This window comes from Lonchura striata, chromosome 8 (genome assembly GCF_050655825.1).
Source record: "Lonchura striata isolate lonStrDom1 chromosome 8, ASM5065582v1, whole genome shotgun sequence".
Classification (NCBI taxonomy): Eukaryota; Metazoa; Chordata; class Aves; order Passeriformes; family Estrildidae; genus Lonchura; species Lonchura striata.
In genome coordinates, this window is record NC_140710.1 from 21,736,158 (window position 1) to 21,753,285 (window position 17,128).

The 17,128-nt window shown below is 37.1% G+C and overlaps 1 long non-coding RNA gene across 1 annotated transcript in view; it reads left to right on the forward strand.

Annotated features, from left to right (window-relative positions):
- The window catches only part of LOC146766772 (uncharacterized), a 73,530-nt gene extending 57,486 nt beyond the window's left edge, over positions 1-16,044 (forward strand). The window contains exon 3 of the long non-coding RNA XR_014956924.1: positions 15,846-16,044. This is a non-coding gene — a long non-coding RNA (uncharacterized LOC146766772). The remainder of the gene's footprint in view (positions 1-15,845) is intronic.
- Positions 16,045-17,128: the final 1,084 nt, after the last annotated feature.

A 17,128-nucleotide genomic window follows, 5' to 3' on the forward strand; every position in this document is an offset into this window, starting at 1 on the left:
GTGCTGTAGTTCAGCAAGGTGTGGGAGTTGTTGGATGTTATCTAAAGAAATCTATGTGTGGAAAGAGCCTTGGGTGTTCATGCTTTGCTCTAGCTTTAATGTTTTGGAAGCTGTGCATTCAAAGGATAAGCAATGAAGGAGGATGGCTCTAGAGAGACTGTTATGGATCATCCTTTTAAGTAATGTGAGCCATTTTCTAATATGAGATAGGAGAGGTGTTAAATTCAGGAGGGGTAAGGGAGGTAAAGGAGTTCTACCCAGTAGGGACTTTTACAGCAAAGGGTAAGATGGGTTTTGTTATGAGAAATGATGGAAGGATCCCTCTAGACAGATAGTGTCTCTTAATGAGACAGGATGTGAACTGGAATTTGGATTGTAGCCCACAAAATTTAAGAATCAAAAAAAAATAAAGGGCAAGGCTAATCTATACTTTATTCCTTCATTCTGATTAGTACTCCCACAGCCAAATATCTCAGATGTCCCAGGATGTGTGCACAGGGGGACATTTGAAAGCTTAGGTCCCACATTCAGCATATGTCAAATACAGAGCAGTGGCAGATGTGCTGATTGGTGTTGCTATTTTATCCATGTATATTGAAATCTGTACCACTGTTTAAAGTCTATACTAATATTTCTGGACTCAGGGCTTACTTTTGCTAGCATGGGATATGTATAAATTAAAGCACAATTGGTTCTTTTTGTAGATCTTTTTGTAGATCTTTCCTTTTAATAAAGCAAATGCCACTATAACCACAGAATAATAGGAAATGCTTGCTGTGGCCAAGTTATTTCACAGTCAAGTTTTTATTGTGAAAATGATACTTCCTTTTAAATGAGCTCAATGGTTATTGCTTCTCAGTATAGAATTTGAAGTAACATATAAGAAAAATATATCCTCAAGACATTACTGCTCTTTAGGAGATATAGAGAATACATATATTGGATTATGACTTGGCAAACTTCTCTTTAAAAGGGAGCTCTGTGCCCTGTTGATGTCTGTCATAGAAACATGCAAATTTGACACAGAAAAATCAGCATAGACTAACACATCTTCAGTTCTTTTAAAGCAATGGAAGTCCCGGTTTCATGGAGTAAAAAGTTTGCTTGCAATCTTCCCTAGGAACCTGATGCAATTTGTTCCTATCTGAACTTTAAATTTAGCAGGCACTTTTCCTGAGTGTTGGCATGGCTTTTTTAAATTGTAGTAAGAGGTAGGTTTAGTCCCTTTTAAAATATATTCTGCCACACATAGTATGATAAGATCTTTTCTAGCTCTGCCTAGTAGCAATATAATGAGGGAGTTGGAGAAACAGATGAATTCATATTTTGTATGACAAAAATTTGATGAAAAATGTTAGGAAAAATCTCCTGGGCCAAATCGTTGTACTTTCTTTGTTTCATCATCCAATAACAAACAGGAACTCCTGGAAGAAATTGACTTCACTATGATTTTTGTTTATTTGTTTTAAAAAGTCAACAGGGCTAATCCCTGAGAATTAGAGGCCAGTCAGTGGGAGGTCAGAGTGGAAAGAAGTGCAAAGCTGCAACTCATTTAACAAGAGATGAAATTATGTCCATGTGTTTCTCTAATAAGCAATTTGCATTAATCACTTTCTGGTAGCTTCACTAGTGTGTGTCCATGGAGGCATGTTCTTTCCCAGGCATTGATTGCTATTATACATTTGAGTTGCTTTCAACGTATTTTCTGATTATATTCAGTATGCACATAGAAGGGTTTGCAAGAGGAATATTGTAAACCAGATTTTAACAAATATGACAATTACAGCAAAATGTTTCAACCCCAGCTCTTTGTTATTGACACAGTAACACAGAAGAGAGGTAAACACAGTAATTAACAAAGCAATCAATTCCAGTGTTATGCAGATTATCTGCAAAGGAAAAGAGACTGTTCTGTTCACACATCATGGATTCTTTGCTTTTTGCTGTCTTATTTCTTCATGTAGCATGGTCAATAGAACCCATTTAAGAAAGTCTGGGAATTCATAATGAGTTTACAATCTGACTATATGAAATCAATAATATGTCAATAAGCAACAGTTGTTATATGTAAGCAAGCTATGACCAATATATTGATAGGGATAGGCCAAGTTCTAGCTTTCCCTACAGAAATCTGTATCTGAAATTCATGCTGAGAATGAGCCCCATTTAGAAAAAAATAAGAAATGGTATTCTCATGCCTCTTCAGAAAGACGGGGGTAGCATTGTGCTGCAGGTTTAGATTTCATATGTAATAATGTGTTATGGCAAGTGCCCTTGCAGACTCCTGCTCCTAACCAGCTCCTGGCAGTGGTGGAGCTGCATCCTTCATCCCATGCAGGTCACTGTCACTTCAGGACTGGGAATTCAGCTGGCACTAGCTGTGTGGGCAGGTGGAGTCAAGCTCATCAGCACAGTGTCAGGGTCCAGGCAGGGCCACAGTGGCCTCTGAAAGCTGTAAGGGAGCTTCAGACTCTGGGTGGGGTAATGTACACGGTATATCCCATGGTATGACCTTTACAGCATCATGGCTGTCCTTGAATGTAATTGTTTCAATGATATATAATTGCTTTGATTGTCTAGCTTTGGTTACGAGTGATTTGTCCCATTGAAGGAGTTATTTCTTTTTTAAAGCAGACTCAGTAACTAAACTAAACAAATTGAGAAACAGTTTGGTTATATAAGTATATTACCTCTGAGCCCAGAGTGGTCCTTTTCAGTCTGTTAAGTTTAAAAAATATTTCTAATGCTAACTCTGTAGAAGGTGTTCACAAGGGACAAATAGCTTAATATTGACATATCCTTAAATATATTGAAAATACATAAATCAGAATAATGAGATTCATAAATATGTTAATATTAATGGAGAAACCTTTTGGGAAATGTAGTCTAAAATCAAAGAAAAAGATGAACTTGAGATGTAAGCAATGATTCTAGTTAAATGAATAAAAGATTGGATATTTTGTTCCTCAAGTCAGAAAAAGACATTACATCCTTTTGAAATTGTGCTTATGTCTTTAATACTGTCATAAACAGACTGCAAAAAAGCAGTAGGGGAAAAACCTAAAGGTATTTGTAAAAGCCTGATAATAAATTAAAACACTGGAATGATTTGTTTTTCGCATCATGGAAGGAGGAAAGCACCATGAAGCCTTTCTTTCAAAAATTCTCCCTAGAATCGATGGACTAATTCTACACTGAATTTCAAGGCCATAAAACTTTATTAGCAAGAAGAATATGTATATTGTTATTCATTTGTTCACACTGCAATGGTTAAGGTCCTGTCAGCATTTCCATTAAAACCCCCTATAATTTAACAGGAAACTCCAACACACATAAAAATACATTCAGCCTACATTTGACAAAAGCCTACTCTAACCAGATTGTCAAAATTAATTCTATTAAGATGTTTTATAGCTCGAAAATAAATGAGTCATATTCTTAGAGGTACATACAATCTCATACCTTCTGCAAAGTACCACCAATGTCAGCAGCTGCCAAACCAGAGCTCTTTATCCCCCCTTTCCTGGCTGACCCCCACTGTCCACCCACTGCCGTACAAGGAAGTCCATACCTCCTGTCCTGCTTCCAGTTACTGTGCCACGTTTGACTTTCTGTGTTGGGCTGTGTGATTTTTGTCTTGCAAATTCTTTCATGGAACTTGGCACTGTCCAGGGCATGGGACAGATGCTGTATGCAAAGATCCTGTGTTGTCTGGACTGAGCTTCTGATGTAGCCTTCTAGGGCAGCTGCACTGTCTGTGGATGAGGACCTACTTCTGCCCCAGCTGGGGAGCTGAGGGTGATGCACAGAATCCCAAAAGGGTGCTAGACTGGCCCAGCCTAGTGTCCCCATTGTAGAGGTGCAGGGGCTGAACCCCATCCTAAACTCTGCACTAAACTCAGCAAGTGTGCTGATGTAGAGGGACTTCTTTGCAATCCCCACCTCAAGCAGTTAGAATATGAATGATCACATCCTTTGCAAAAAGCTGAATTTTGTGTCTTAAGACCAATATATTTTGAAATAGCAAGAAATACTTTACTGCTAATGATTTAAACAGGTGCTTGCAGTATGTGTGTCTAAGGCAGAATACAACTCAGGAGTGTTTAGATAGACTTTGTTAGCAAAGTAAACTTAGGCTGCTGAAATTACCACACCTTCATGCTTTAAGCACAGTGAGTGTAGGGGCATCACACCTCCTGGATATCAGACAAACCCTGGTTCTGCACTGATCACCGTGCAGAGCAAGACAGCCTTGTCAGGGTGGGAAACAAAATAGTTCAGATGCTTTTATGTTTTCTAATATATCATAAATTCTTCAGTGAATGTCTCAAAAAACTGCTTGTTAAGATTGCAGAAAATAATGGGGCTTTCTGAGCAATAATTAAGTTGAAGTTGTTTGTAAACATTTTCAGGTTCTCTACTGCTTAGCTGAGCTGTCTGCTGTGTAACAGCGGAAGCCAGACTGTAAAATACTGTATGCTCCATTTCTTTGAAGTTCCATCAAAGATCACTCTCATTCATGTATAGCTGACTCCTGTACATCTGTATTGTTTTAAAATTTCAGATCAATATTCTGGATGCTTCCAGAGAAATTAATTAGTCTCACTGAGTTGCTTTCCTAGTTTGGAAAAAGCCCCCTTTGCTCCTGTTGGTATTGACTACACAGTCAACTGGATGGACACAATGTTTACCCTCCTAAGAGGTCAGTTTAACTGCTCCAGGCACTACAGCAAATGTAAGAATACACTTTTCTGCTGTTTGGTTTATAAGCATTGACCACACACAGACTCTTGGTTAAGTAAAAATGTTTCACGCTATTGTTTCACTACCCATTTTTTTGAATACCTATCCTTGATTCTAATATGATTCTTAAATTAGTAAGTTTCTGTTTAGAGATAGTCACTTCCCTAACAGCAGTATGTATAAAAAAATCTTTATTTATTTCAAGGGAAGCAGACAGATTTTATCAAAAGGAAGTTTTATGATTAAATAAGACATTTAAACACTTGAAATGATGGAATCCTACAATATGCATTAGAAAATAATTTTTGAGTACAAAACAAAAGCTCATTAATATAATTTGCATCTGTTGTCTCCACAACAGTACTAAGAATATTTATAGTCTCTAATAGTGTAGGAGTGATGCAATACTTTTCCCAGTCAGAGCTGTCCTTCACATTTTTATGTAAGATATTTCTGCAGGACTTCACCATGTAACTTAGTGATATGCATTTTTAAAACTACATTAAAAGTATATTTAAGCTGTTTATGCTTACATGGTACAGATTTTTATGAGAAATTGATGACTTCATTGTAGACTTTGGATGAGTGTTGCAGTGCATCCAGAACTGCAGTCCTCCCACCCCTTGGTCTCATGTAAAAAGTTTGGAAACTGGGAAATTTTATTTTGGTATTTCCTAATGAAATTGTTTTATTTTATTTATTTCATTTTCCATTTTCCGTCAGTGAACATTTTCCTAGAAAACACCCAGCAAACCCCACAGAGGAAAAATCCTAGCAAGCTTAAGTGGCCTGAAAATGAAAGGATGTTTGTTGGGCTGCCTTGCACGGGCTTATAACCATTGGTCTTAAGGTCTCCAGTTTATAATGTTAGCATGTCATCAGGAAATAAAACAAGTAGTGAAATTCTCCCCTTATCTGAAACGTCCTAGCTTAGCTGGAGTTTACTTCCCAAGAGATAATGTGAACTGTAGGACCACTGAACCCCTTGTTTCAGCAAATAGTTTGGTGTTTTGTGTGTCTCAGGAGCCAGTGAAGCTGTCCTTTATCTTACTGTTTTGGACACGTTCTGAGCAGAGAGGAGACATGGATCAAGGGCCCTTGAGCAGAAAAGGAACTCAAACACTGTTTTCTGAGGGGGAAGTTCTCTCACCTCTGGGGTCCTGCTGGCCAGGGAGGGACTGCTTGTGCTTTTTTTTTTTATTTTTTTTTCTTTTTTTTCTTTTTTTTTTTTTTAAGTCTTTGGTTATTTTGAGGTGAAACTGTAACTTTGGAAATAACTGAATAGGTCTTTGCCAAAAAAACACATTAACACATTTGATGAATGCTTCATTTGCTGAAAAATCCCTCAACTTTGTGTGAATAATTATGGATTTAAGTGAATTCTCTCTAGAGAGTATATCAGATAATTTTCAAGTGCATAAAGTTAGAAACCCAAAAAGTTCTGCAGTCAGCTTCCTGCATGTCTGTTAAAAGTGGGAAGCCCTGTTGGGTTTTCCTTCCTATGACAGCTTGCCCATAACTCTTTAATCAGTTTTCCATAGCTGAAAAGTGCTGTTGGCTTTGTTTATTACAGAGAACTGTGAGTTTGCGTTTTCTTCTTGGTATAGCCAACATGAATCATGGTTTATAAACATCCTGTTGGTATTGATGGAATAACTGGGGACTTAATAAGACTTTGATCTTTTCAAGTAGCTCACATATAAGGCACAATGTCAGTACTCTTCAAAGTGTTAACATAAAAGAACCAAAACCAAGAAACCCTCATACAGGAAAAAAAAATCCTCCTTGAGTGTAGGGTGTACACTGAAATGTTATTTCATGCACAGTGTTTCTAAGAATATATTTGAAACCCTCTAACATATTTGGATCCAAGGAATACAGAAACTGATTTGATTTCTTTCTGCTGTGAGAATATATTCAGGAATTTTGTTGCAAGAGGTATGAGAAGGATAAGCTATTTTGAAATCCAAAATTTTCAAAATTATTTTTCTGTTTTCTTCTCCATTTTTTTAATCTCCTATATATACAATGGCTGACATAATTTTTAGAAATGGTTATATATATATATGGCTATTTACATGGTAACATGATTATCCTTTAGCAAAGACCAATTTCTTCTTGGTTGTAAGGCTGGGAAACAGTTCTGCATGTAAAAACAGGGTTTTAAAATGACATAATTGATGATGCAAGTATTCTGAAAATAGAACATTTGTGAAGCACTCAACAGTTATGAAACAGATTTTAGAAACATCATTTACAAGGTGGGTTTTTTTTGTTGGTTTCTTTTCTGCAAACTTGACAGTCCTTTAAAGATGACCCTGTGGAGTACAATAGATGGGACAAACAGTGAGAGACAAGTTTCAGACTGCTTTTGAATAACATCTAAAGCTTCATGGTGGCCCCTTTGATGTGAGTCCAATGGGACTGACCACCTGTGTTGCTTTGTGCAGTGATGATTTGTTAATCAGGAAAACAAGAAATACAATACAGCCTCAAGTAAACCTTTAAGGAATCAGAGATTAAATTTAGTGTCTTTTTCATGATCTTTGTTGGTCTTTATATAAAATAAATAATTTCATCAACACTATTACTGCTTAATTCAGTGATTTTGCATCCAGACTTCCAAGATCATAGATTTTTTATTTTAAAAATTATTTTCCCTTTATCTCCTAGAATAAACTGAATAAAACAGGTTAGTCTTTTTAAAAGCACAATTAATGTATATGACCAGCTCCTTTTTACAGCTTTACAGATGTGAAATTTACTCAGGGATTTTTCACTTCACAAGTCATTACAGATTATTGAATATATTTCTGAAGGAGCCGCTACTATAGCAAAATTTCCCGTGGCCTGATTTGTTCCCTAAGAATAAACAAAAGGACTAACAATTATTATTTTACAGACATGAAGAAAGATGAAGTAACCTGATATTATAGGATAATACATGCTGATATCCACACTCTTTCTTGTTTCCATGGATTTCGATACTTATCAATGAGGCAATGACAGGTATTTTTCAATTTTTATACTGGCTGTAAATCAACAATTCTGCAGTCATCTGAAGTGGTAGTAAATACCACCTCTTTATAATTTCCTGAACATAAAAATTATATCTATTACTTCAACTAGGAAGTTAATGTCAAGAGGATATATTGAAGCTTGAATTTCAGTAATAGAGTGCTGGACTGGTGGGCATCATAGTATTTAAGATATTTGCCATTCACTTTTTCCTTTTCAAAGAGGAATTGCCAAGGGAGAGGGTTTGTTATAGATGAACCTACAGAATACTGTCTTCTAGAATGTGTAATGTTCTTTCTCTACAGAGAGTTCCAAACAATCAGTAATATAAGTTTTTCTTCAGTAATGACATTTTAGCTTGTCATATTTCTTTCTAGAACACATATCTGAAGGAAAGCTCATCAGGCTTAGGTGTATTTATAATGAGAAAGTTGCTAGGGAGTACTTAAACTACAGATATTCTTGGGTGAAGGGCAGAGTGATTGAGAAATGCCAGTTTAGTTCATGCAAGGACAGAGTTTGGTTCATGTCTGTAACCCTGGTATAAAAGAGGCTTAAGGCCACAGAGTTACACTCATTTGAGTGTTAGGGAGGAAGCATCAGTGTCCTCCAGACTTGTTTTACAGATTGCTAAGCTCCCGGGTGAATGTAAGTTACAAATGGCTTACAGGCCTTCCTCCTTATTCAGGACCTGAACTCAAAGCTATCTTTTAGGATTTAGGCTATTAAGGGACGAGGCCAAGAGGTTCTGTTCTGTGGTGTGCTGAATATCTGCTGAAAGAGAATATCCTAAAAATTCCTCCAGCTTTTGAGTCCTCACCATAGGGGCTGGGAGCAGCTAAGGAGTTGGGGCTGTAGCTGTCCTAGGTTGGCTATAGGGACCCCAGCTCTCAGTTCATGTCTCCAGAGCACTTTTAGCCCACACCTGGGAGTGCACATTGTGGCTCTTCAACCCAGACCTTGGAGCATTCAGAAACACAGGCATGGACAAATGTGGGAGCCCATGCCAATCAAACCTGTGTCTTTGGGTAAAGGACTTGGCTCCTTACAGAGTGGCAGCCTGCTTAAGAGGTGGGGTAGAATAAAATGACATAAGCACAAAAGGACAACAGTAATAAAATTGCACGGGCAAAGTTCTCTTAGTACTTTGTGCTGCAAGTTTATTTGTAGGCGTCATTCTTGTCTCAAAGTGTGCCTTTCTGATACAATTCCATGTCAAGGATATTCTACTGTCATCCAGATAAACATGTTTCTACCTCAGTGCTACTGCAAGCTCACAAATTCCACTTAGGATTTGTTTAGTTCTGTTTAGTAAATCTTTTCAAGTGAAGTGTTGCTGTTTTTGCCTTGCTTACTTTAAATCCACCGTTGGGATTAGTTTGGTTATTTACTCTTAATAATGGAAATAAGTCAAAGGGGAAATGCTTTTCTCACTGAGCAGGCACCATGTTCTTCTGGAATGAGCATTCTTTTCCTTTGTTTTTGAAACAATCTTTTGATTTCTTTGGTTTTCCTTTCATGACGTTTAGGAGAAAAGGAAACTGCTGTTGAATACGGGATGCCTGGGATTTCTGTTTTACATTAGGCTTTTTAAAATATTTGAACTCTGCTTTGTGACGGAACAAATTAGAGCTGAAACCACAGGGCGGGTAAGGAGTTTCAAGGTTTCCTTATTTGATTTTCAGGGGTCTATATTTACCCTACTCCATTTTATACTGTGAAGTACCCTTTCTGCTCATTCTAAACAGTCTTTTTATTGGTAGCAGGCTTCTAAACTCAGAGTTACCGGCACAGCAGCTGCCAATCGTCTCTACTACTATGTTTAAAGCAAACCAACCAAAAAACAAAACCCCAACAAAAATAGCAGATTTCTTCTGCTATGTGCTTTGGCAGACAGATGAAAACTTCCCTTATGCCCTGTTTCATTTTTGTTTATTCTCTCTGCCTATCTCAAAGCACAGTTTTTAGTAGCTTGATTTCAGCTCTATGAAAAGTTAAAGCAGTGTGTTTTCCCTTCCTTAGTAAGTAGCTGGTGAATCAGAGACCTGCATGTTGCAGTTTTGTTCAGTGGGACACAGCAGTGCTGGCACTGCAAACTGGTGCTTTCCCAGAGTCCCAGCAAGGCTCCATCTAGAAACCAGTACTCAGTTCAGATGCTTGTGACAAAGGGGGGTGAAATGTCCTTGCTTCCATATTGGGCATACTTGCTGCGTGATAGAAAGTTGAGAGAGATTCACTTGTTCAATAAAAAGGCAAGTGAGATGAAACTAATTTCCTAACATATTTTATCTATGCCAGCAGGTTGGTAGTTCTTATATACAGTAAGCAATAAAACTAGTTAAAAGATCATTAAATAACTCCCATGAAGTTATAACAATGCAATAAAAAATCTAACCAACACAGAGCACCTTGCATCATGGAGCCCTTTAATCAGTCTTTTCCTGGGCTGTGTTCAGACCAGTGACCATAAATCTATCAGCTATTCAATCTCCAGCACTGCATTTCCTCTTTTGCTCTGAGATCCTGGGCCACCATGGAAGGAGAGCTGAAATCTTGCTGTAGTTGCTGTGGTGTGCTAAGCAGCTGTTCAAAGCTAGAGAAATTGCTTTGAACAAGGCAGAGAGAAGTTCTGATTTTAAACTTCTATATTAAAGTGGTAATGAAATGTATTTTTGTACATAGCTTTGAAAATTCCCACTGTGGAATCGTGTGCTATCAAGGGTCATTTTAATAACATTGATTGTTAAAAGACACAGCTCCCAGTGTAAAACCAGAACTCATTAGAATTCAGGATAGAGCTGATTACAGAGGAATGCGTAAAACTGAATATTAAGAAGATTAAGAAGAGCTGGATATCAGTGCTATATTCCAAAGGGAAATCCACCATGTACTTACTGTCCCAATCAGTGGTACCCAAAGGCAATGTGTACCTCTGTGAGTGTACCCTACTGGAGAGGGAACTCTCAGAGTTTGGCCAAGGGTAACTATAAATATTAAAACCTTTATTAACAATGTTTGATAGAAACATAAAAAATTTATGGTTGTATACAAATTCTTTCTTTAGCAGAGGAGACACATGAGATTTTATACTGCTACAGTTAAGTCACTATTTTCTTTCAGACAAAATCTAATTATTTCCACCCAAATTTATTTAATTCTTTAACAGAGGTGGCATCATCCAAAAGAAGTAAAATAGAATGAATAGCTGAAGCCCTGTATATAGTTAAATAACAGATTCCATATCAAGGTCATTCAGATAGGCTGTTCTGCTATGTTTTGTTTATTTTTCTTTCCCCCCCCTTTTTTAGTTTCCAATCCCCTAGCCTCCCTGCCTCCTTTTGCTATTCAGTATGTGTTTGTCACAGACTCTCTCTTGTTTAGAAACAAATGCATTCAGACATTTTTGGTACTTGGAAAAGCAGTCTCAAATTATAGCAATCATTAACATACCAGGAACACACAGGAGTTATCCAGCATATGTAAAAAAAAAAAAACAAAACTGGGAAGATTTCAGTGCACTCCCTAACTGTAGAAGAGGGAAATTAGAGGTATCTACCCAAATGTGAATTTCCATGCCCCTATAACATGCAAATGGAGTTACTTTCCACATTGTTGAGAAAATTCATTGTGTAGATGTAGAATCTGAAGAGGGAACCTTGTCTTGTAGTGGGAAGCAGTATGAGATGTAGTAACACCAATGTATTTAAAAAATGATTATCAGAATTGAAATGCAGAATTAACCACCTTACACTATTTATGCTAATGGAACAATAAATGTAAACTTCCTGAAAAATACAATGTGCAGAGAAACTAATTTAGAAACTAACAGTCAATAGTGGCACTATATTAGTCTAGAAATATATTTCATAGCTCTGTTGTGAAGTATACAAAAAATCAGGACATACTGGGTTTCTACATTTTACTACTGTTTTCTACTTTCTCAGCTGGTGCCTTTGAAGTGGCCAGACAGTACTCACTGGGACCCTTTCCCCCTCCCAGCATCACCTCCAGGAAGGCCCCAGCTCGGCTGTATCTCTGTGTAACACTCTGCAACACATGCCAATATTCGCCTCCTTAGTTTGTTTTGGGCCCTCTGCAAGTCCAGAAACATTATTGTTGCCGAAGCATTTTAGAAATACAAAGAGGGGATAAAAAACCCCCAAACCAACAGAAACCAGACTTTTAAACTATTCTTCTTATACTATGCTGCCATGGTAGTACAGTTATTTTTCTTGTGGAAAATTACATGGATCCTCTTGGTTTTCATGCAAACTACACTGTGTGGCCAACAGAGTGTGAATTTTCATATAATTTGAGAAAAAATGTGCACCTAGTTGTGGCAATATGTTTGTAGTGACACTGCTATTGCACTAGTAAATTGCAAGATTAGTTTTACTTACATTGCTATAAGTTTATTTAATTTAGATTAACAAAAGCCATAATAGTATTAGGATAATCAAAACTATATATATAACTGAAGCTTCTTTTGAATAAATTAATTTTTGAATAGACAATCTAGGACAAAATGCTGTGTATAAAAGTTTCAGTAAGTGTCCATGGACAGTCTTTGCTGTAAATGAATGTTTTTGAATAACACCAGTAATCTGAAGGTAATGAAAGCAGTTTATGCAAGGTGCAATAAACAGCCATTGTTGTGTCTACAGAACATTACTTTATGCTACTGTGAAGATTATGTCTTTTTAGTCTTCCATCTGTTTTGAAAAAAAATAAAATTCAGAGGCCACTAGTTTGAAAGAAACAAGGACAAGATAATAACTAGAGACACAATCAATCCCTGTGCTTTGGAATAGGACAAACTGTTACAACAATCACAGCGAAAGCTGTACAGAGGTTACAGGAAGGCAAGTTAATGCAATGCTTAAAAAAGGGAACAAAGAGTGTTAGAAAGAGCTAAATTACTAAAGCAAAGAAATGAAAATACAGCTTAATAAGGAACAAATGTTGCATGCTGTGTATTAACAGTGGAATGCTTGCAGAAAATATGGAAAAGTCTTTGTTTACTCAACCCTGACTCACGGGCAAAGGTTTACATAAACTGAGCTTCTCTCCTGATCACAGGTATGTGAGAAGTCCTGTGGGGATGGGTAGTCAATAGGGCTTCTCACTCACTTGAAATCAGACAAACGTTTGGATTCAGTCACTCAGGGTACAAACTTGGTTGCATAATTGTCAGCAAAAAGCTCCTATTTTATCCCTGGGGCCAAGATCGCACCGGTGCAGCAGGCTCCAGCTCTGCTGCCAGCACTGGCTGCGGAAGGAGCAGCAGGGCGCTGCAGCCGGGGGCCGTGGCTGGATCCCAGCCCTGCTCCCGGGAGCTCGGCAGCGCACGGGGCCCTGCCTTCCCGAGCCGCCCCCGGCCCGGGCCCTGCCTTCCCGAGCCGCCCCCGGCCGGGGCCCTGCCCTCCCGAGCCGCTCCCGCGGCTCTTCTTCGCTCACTGACAGCAACGAGCTTTTGTCTTATGTGCAAAGGAGGAAATGTTAGCAATAAAAGTCTTGATTAATGAATATACAAAACACATCCTGCTTTCAGTCATGCCCTTGCAACCTCACTGAAGTTGAGGCTGTCTTGAATCTCATCAGGACTTTTTCAAGCCTACATCACCTCCAGAAATCCAGAGAGCCTTTGGGATGTTAAGGGCCAGGACCAAGAAAGCAGAGGTTATATAGTGGGACATCAGAATAGGGAAGAGAAAAAAGCACCTAGAAAGGAGCACAGCAGGTGATGTAAACTCTTATTACAGTCTAAAGCAATTTAATGAAAGTAAGACAGAATAAATAAAATAAATACCAGAGGTGGAACCAAGAGGTAGTTGACCCAGCCTGAATGGGAACTAAATTGCAGTTGACCCTATTGCATCACTAAATTACCCTCCTCAAAGGGAAGGAATAAAAGTTCCATGTTGTTGGGTTTTTTTCTGCTTTAAAAAAAGTTTTAATAATTCAAATAAATGTCTATTGTTACTAAATGTGCATGGTAAATACTTGATGGATTGAATTAATTCACCTCTTTGTGTGCTGACATCCTTCTTGCTGCATAGGGAGATCCTACAGATGTACAAAAATGCTGCACAGGATGGGATGTTTCTTTATGGCATTTCCTTGGGTTTAAATCTCTGAAGAGTTTTCTGTGTGTGTGCTTTATATTGAGTTGTTAAATACAAAAACAAACTTATTCACAAACCAGCTTTGATCTAGGCTTCCTGTGATTTATCTTGGCTGCCTATAGCATTCACTGAAATCCTACCTGCTTGTTATTAGCTCCCCAAATATTTATATCACTCCAGATAATCAATGCTTATCACAGCCAATACAGACGTTACGAATTCCTCGAAGAAAGGCACTGTCAGCATAATAGCATTTTAATTATTGCAGCATATGTTTTCAAATAAGTCTTTTCTTTCCAATATCAATTGAACAGAGTAACTATACACATCTTATTAATAGATGATGTTAAAAGCATTATACATGTAAATTACAGCTTTTCCCACTAAGTGTAAGAAGCAATAATGCAATGTCTTGGAGGTATTAATGTTCACTTAAGTTAAATGATGTTGCTAGTGCTGTTTTCTGTTCTCATTCCCTTGCGTTTGCACTCTCTACAGAATGTTTTGCATTCAACTGCTGTGTAAAACAAATTTGCTTGTGGGGGTTTGGTGATATAAAGTATCTGACTGGCACCAGTGCATTAGTTATTCTACATGTAACTGAAAACATAAATTCAATATTTGGAGAAGTAGAGATAGCAGCATCTACTGGTTTAGGAGATGCAGATGACATGGTTTTGGTTATCAAGTGTGCTGCAAGTTCATGGGGAAGTTCCATGGAGAACATGCTGAGCCCTTCTGTCCCTCAGCTTCCCAACTTTATGTAGCCTCTTACACCCTGCACCATTTTGAAGTTGTCCAAAAGGAAGTGAAATGCTTTTTTCTTTTTTTAAAAAAGATATTTCAGAGAAGCTAGTATTATTTACTTTGAAAGGAAGACCTGTCTCCCAAGAGCATCTAGGCTAGGAACCCTACGAAATACTTCTGTAGGTAGCATAGTCGTGCTTTGAAAAGGGGAATTGCTCTTTATCTCTTTATAAAAGTAATTGCTGCTCATGCAAGATATTAGGGACTCAGCCTGAATCAGAATTGTGATTCTGTCTTCTGGATAGATACAAATCAGAAGATAGATATACAAATTGGCATTAGGATTCTTCATGCCTAGACTACCTAAAACTTTGACTCTCACCTAAAAAAAAAACCCTACTAAATTAAAATTATTTTTGAAGTGTTTGAGCATATTTCTTTTATTACTGTTCTCATGCCATGAATCTGTAATTGTTTTCTCTCTGATGTATACAGAATATACACACATGTATATATATGCAGCCACATGCAGACATATAAAAGTTTGTTGAAATTCTTGGTTCTTCCAACTCCCTCTGAGTACAATAATAAAAAAATTTTCCTGAATATTTCTGTTCCTGAGGTCATTGGATTAGTTAAAAATTTCAGCTTCTGTTTGAAATGCAGGCTTTCTGCAACCTGAAAACCACCTGGTAAATTTGGACCTTTTATGACTGACTCCAAAAGCTGAAACGTAAGAGTATTAAGTTATCTGTATATTTAGACTGAAAGAATAATTTGGATAAACAGTTACTTGAAAGTTTATAATGCATCTGAATGAGACTTCTATTTTCTTTTGCAGGCTTACAGACATACCATTTTACAAATCATGCAATGTAATCAATGTAGGTCCCCACAGCCTATATTTCTAGTCATGTTGCCTGTGAAAGGCATGTTTCTTCTGCTGGAAAATATCTTATTTGTCATTTTTATTGTTACTTATTAGAATAATAAAATGATTTTGGTTAGAAAATACCTTTTAGCTCATTGAGTTCAACCGTAAATGAAAAATTTCACTGAGTGTGGTGGGTTTTTTTGAAGGAACACTTTGTTTTTCTGATTTTTTTGGGGTATTTTTTTTTTTTTTGGTAGATATTTTCTATATTGGTTTGAGGGTGATTTTTTTGTTTATTTGTTTTTTTTTTTTTCTTTTTTTTTTTTTTTACTTTCCAGATTCAAAGTCATGGCTGGAGCTCACTTGTATGGTGATATTAGATCACTGATCACCATCACAGGACTGCAAACTAAAAAGAAGGCTAAAGTTAAGTTGATTTAATGCAGAATTGAATTGAATGTAAACTCTTGTTCCTAAAAAATAATTGCATGTAAGTGGGTAATTTTCAATGCAGTGAATAAACTTTATATTGAAATATATATATATATATATATATATATATATATATATATATATATATATATATATATATATAGTGAATAAACTTTATATTCTTTCATAATCCATTTAATTGTTTCTGTTCAACAATCTGCCAGAGGACTCTGACAAAAGTGATACTCATGCTGTGTGAATGTCTCATTCATGTGCAAACTGTACCAATTCAGAGTAACAACCAGTGGGAATAAAGCACTACCTGCTGACCTATAAACATAAAGAGAAAAGAAAATTGGAAAATAAAGGACCATGTTGGTAATGCACATTCCATTTCAGAATTAAGGAAATAGTCACTGGAAATAGTTGTGGTTGAGAAGACTTCACCTCTGTTGATTTCTATTAGAAGTGTATGAATTATTTCCTTTACACCATTGAAATGTAGAAAAGGGGTTTTAATGCAGACAGTTAAATTCATGGTAAAGGGCAGAGGTGTACCTGGGAGCAATATCCTTGTGACTTGGTCTGTTGCATGGATCTCTGCGGACAAAAAATATCAGGAGATTCAGTGCCACTTGCACACACTAAAAGGGCAGTGGATTAAAAGTTGATCCACTGTTTTCCTTCAGCATAAATTGAGTCTCTTCAAGTAAAGTTTCACGTCACTTCTGGAGCATCACTGCAGGTAAATGAGCTCTGTGTTTATTAGTCTCTCTGGCAGATAAGGAGGTTTCAGTTTTAATGACTGCAAGATCAAATATTTGACAAAAAGTGAAAAGCAAAGACCGGACATATATATTCTGAAGTGGAAGAGGGAGGAGAATAATGAGTTTGAAAGGAATAAAACACAGGCTGCTCTGTGGAAAAGAATGCTACAAAGGTCTCTGTGTGAATCTTCGGTTCCTGGAGTTTCTGCCAATTCCTTTTATTACTATTTCAAGTAACCAGGTACATATGGCATGTTTGTAAGTAAAGCAGTCAATGAAGTTAGTTACACCTCTGCATTTATTACCCTACCCCTGAGTATTATTAACTTTTACATTCCCCATAAAATATAATTTATCACTTAAATAATTTGCTTTGTGTCAGGGTTCAGTGTGCTCCAGTGCTTTCCTGCTCATTAAATGAG